The 4205-nt window shown below is 45.0% G+C and overlaps 1 long non-coding RNA gene across 1 annotated transcript; it reads right to left on the minus strand.

Annotated features, from left to right (window-relative positions):
• Positions 1–746: 746 nt before the first annotated feature.
• LOC126990882 (uncharacterized) lies at positions 747–2663 on the minus strand. Its single transcript, XR_007744887.1, has 3 exons — positions 1844–2663; positions 1451–1641; positions 747–1115 (listed from the first exon to the last, which is right to left on the minus strand). It is a non-coding gene; the product is annotated as an uncharacterized LOC126990882 (long non-coding RNA).
• Positions 2664–4205: the final 1542 nt, after the last annotated feature.

The raw sequence follows: 4205 nt of genomic DNA on the forward strand, positions 1-4205 counted from the left end.
GGAGGATTTGGTTTCATCAGCCGTTTGTAGCTGCTAGGCCAGTTTAATACATCATTGACTATTCTTGATATTATCTTCTATTTTTTTGGCGTAATTTTTCATTGTAATTTCAGCATCCTAAAACACACCATTCATTCACCCAGACGTATATACATTGGTACTACTATGCGTTTCAGGGGCCTTGACACACAGTTTTTCGAATATAACATTTTAAGAAACGTCGGACAAGGATGGTATTTTGGGAGACGATAATTGAGACCCCGACCTAATTGGCAAAAATAGGCTGAGGTGCAAAATGTTACAAATATTACAAAGCTATGCTAGCAGGAAAAGGGACATATGGAAGAAGGTATATACATATTCTTAACTTGTATGTTTACAACAGAGGTACATATCACCATCATCCAAGCATCATAACAAACATGCATCCATTACTTTGGCAGCATACGCTAAGAAATTTCAGCCTTCGCAAATCAACATGACACTCTTCGCCGAATGCCAAGACAAATATAAAGTTACTATTGTGCTGGTGCTGACAACCCGACTTCATAGGTGCTATAAAAGAAATAGGATGAAGCCCCGAGTGGACCCCCGACCGCGGATCTGGCATCGAAACATCCTCTCGCGGCGCCTCCCGGCAGTCCGTTTGATTAGAAGAAGGAGCATCAAGTAAACAGTGTGTGAGTGTGAGAGAGAGAGAGAGAGTGAGAGAGAGAGAGAGAGAGTTTTTCTTTCGTCGAGGGCTAAGCAATATATAGAGAACGGGAGACATGACAGCGTGTTTAGGGTGACATTCATTTCCTTTCTTTGTTTCCAAAACGTTGATTCCTTTGTCGATAAAAACACGTCGCAATAACTCGTTATCCTTTCTTCGTTTCCAAAATGTCGATTCCTTTGTCGATAAAACTAAACAAACTCAAAACCATATTTTCCTTTCTTTGTTTCCAAAATGTTGATTCCTTTGTCGATAAAACTAAACGAACTCAAAACCATATTTTCCTTTCTTTGTTTCCAAAAAGTCGATTCCTTTGTCGATAAAACTAAACGAACTCAAACCATATTTTCCTTTCTTTGTTTCCAAAACGTTGATTCCTTTGTCGATAAAACTAAACCAACTCAAACCATATTTTCCTTTCTTTCTTTCCAAAATGTTGATTCCTTTGTCGCCAAAACTAAACCAACTCAAAACCACATTTTCCTCTCTTTGTTTCCAAAATGTTGATTCCTTTGTCGCTAAAACTAACCCAACTGAAAATCACATTTTCCTCTCTTTGTTTCCAAAGTGTTGATTCCTTTGTCGATAAAACTAAACCAATTCAAAACCATATTTTCCTTTCTTTGTTTCCAAAACGTTGATTCCGTTGTCGATAAAACTAAACAAACTCAAAACCATATTTTCCTTTCTTTGTTTCCAAAACGTTGATTCCGTTGTCGATAAAACTAAACAAACTCAAAACCATATTTTCCTTTCTTTGTTTCCAAAACGTTGATTCCTTTGTCGATAAAACTAAACGAACTCAAAACCATATTTTCCTTTCTTTGTTTCCAAAACGTTGATTCCTTTGTCGATAAAACTAAACGAACTCAAAACCATATTTTCCTTTCTTTGTTTCCAAAACGTTGATTCCTTTGTCGATAAAACTAAACGAACTCAAAAACATATTCTCCTTTCTTTGTTTCCAAAACGTTGATTCCTTTGTCGATAAAACTAAACGAACTCAAAACCATATTTTCCTTTCTTTGTTTCCAAAACGTCGATTCCTTTGTCGATAAAACTAAACGAACTCAAAACCATATTTTCCTTTCTTTGTTTCCAAAACGTCGATTCCTTTGTCGATAAAACTAAGACATCGCAACAGCTCATTTTCCTTCCTTTAAAGGTCAGTATCCCACCCCGACATTTACGTCAGGGTCAGCATCCCACCCCGACATTTACGTCAGGGTCAGCATCCCACCCCAACATTCAAGCTGGGGTCAGCATCCCACCCCGACATTTACGTCAGGGTCAGCATCCCACCCCAACATTCAAGCTGGGGTCAGCATCCCACCCCAACATTCAAGCTGGGGTCAGCATCCCACCCCGACAATTAAGTCAGGGTCAGCATCCCACCCCGACAGTTAAGTCAGGGTCAGCATCCCACCCCGACAGTTAAGTCAGGGTCAGCAATTCTTTTTCTGGTGTTCTTTTTTCTGTATTTTCCTTGTGCTGGTTTTCTCTTTCTTCATTTTCCTTTTTCTGGTGTTGTTTCCACTGTATATCGGCTTTTCTTGGTGCCGTATTCTGCCACAGACGAGTCTCCTTCACCCCTGAGAAGCCTCGCCTGTACCAACATACCACACCAAAGTCCTGAATCCTAGTTGTTCGTTTTGCTAATGTTGTGTTTTGTATCTGATTTCTTTTTTCTGGCATTCCTTTTCTGTATTATCCTGTCTCCGGTGTTATTCTTCTTTATTTGTCGTGTGACAGTATCTACATCGCCTCTACCTGGTGCCGTATCTTGCTACAGCGAGTCTCCTTCACCCCAAAGAAGGCTCAGCCATACCAATATACCACACCAAAGGCCTTCTTGCTGGATTTTTGTGTGTTTTTGTTTTATTTTGTCCTTTTTCTCATTTGTGCTTCTATCTCATCTATTTCCTGGAATTCCTCTCCTGTATTGTCCTATTTCGATGTTCTTCTGTGTATTTTCCTTATTTTCGGTGTTTCTCACCTGTAATAGTCCTGTCGTGGAGTTGTTCTGAAATCGCCTTTCCTGGGGGCCGTGTGCTGATACGAGTGAATCTCCTTCACCCCAGACAAGACCCGCCCAGACCAACACACAACGCCAAACGCCCTCCCCTCCCCACGCCCCTGGACACTGGGATTCATGGCACCGCCATCGACGCCCCGAGGGAGCCGCGACGCCCGGCCGGCACCCCTGAGCCCGCGACGCTCGCCAGGGAGACCTTGGGCTCCTGATCGCTCCCCAGCACTGCCGGGCGGGGAGGGCGGAACCCAGACAACTGCAGAACAACTCCAGACGGGAATATTAAATTAATCGTAAACACTGTGACGGCGCAAAGTTACGTTTGTCGAGTCTGGGATGGCAGGACGCCGGCCGAATGTTTTCGGCGGCATCCGTTTCCTCTCTGTTCTGATTTCTCTCATTGTTTTTGAGTGAGAGAGAGAGAGAGAGAGAGAGAGAGAGAGAGAGAGAGAGAGAGAGAGATACAAGACTCCATTACGTTAAACTAAAAGGGCGGCCATTTTAACGAGGAAAGGGAGGGAGGGAGTCAGGGAGGGAGGGGACTAAGCGTGGGAAAGAGAAAGAGGAGGAGGAGAGCAATGGAGCGTGGGAACAGAGGAGTGGAGGGAATGGAGGCCCTCGCTGACTGGCTGGCTGGCTGGCACAAGGAGGGAGGGTGGAAAGGAAGGGTGGTAGAGGGGGCAGGAGGCGAAAATAAAGGGGGATGGATAGGTGGTAAGGAGAGAGAAAAGGAGGATAGAAAATGAAGGGAGTTTTAGAGGGGATGAGGGTGAGGGAGAAGAGAGAGAAGGAGGGGAGAAGAAGGGTGAGAGGGAGAGAGGAAGTGATGTAGGGATGTAGAGCAAGAGGGAGAGGTAAAGGGGAAGGGAGTAGAGGATGAGAGGAAGGGAAGAAGAGAAGGGGAGGGGTGAAAGGAGAGAGAAAGGAGTGGAGGAAGAGAGATGGCTGGAGTAATGGGAACACAAAGTAACACAAAGGAAGAACAAACAACAGCAGGTCCTTACGAGGCTGTTTGTGACAAGCTACACTAACTATCTATTCAAAGGTGGAAGATGAAGGACAGCAAGAAGGAGAGAGAGGGGAAGAGGAGAAGAGGAGGGGTGAAAGGGGAGAGAAAGGAGTGGAGGAAGAGAGATGAGTGGAGTAATGGGAGAGAGAGGGGGGGGGGATGGGAAGGGGGGGAGAGGAAGGGTGGGGTGGGTGGGTTGGGACGCACCACCGCCCAGAGTGCCACGCCCCTCTATTACCGCTAATAAAGAGCCCGCCCCCTCCACCACCACCACCACAACCACCATTACCACCACCACCATCACACAGCCATCATTACAGTACTCCATCATCACATTCATCACCATTGTAACCTGTGTTTTTATTATCATTCTCACCACCCTCACCACCACCATCACCACCACCACCTTCACCACCACCACCACCACCACCATCTCTGCTGTTGAAGTA

The sequence above is a fragment of the Eriocheir sinensis genome, unplaced genomic scaffold (assembly GCF_024679095.1).
Source record: "Eriocheir sinensis breed Jianghai 21 unplaced genomic scaffold, ASM2467909v1 Scaffold219, whole genome shotgun sequence".
Taxonomy (NCBI): domain Eukaryota; kingdom Metazoa; phylum Arthropoda; class Malacostraca; order Decapoda; family Varunidae; genus Eriocheir; species Eriocheir sinensis.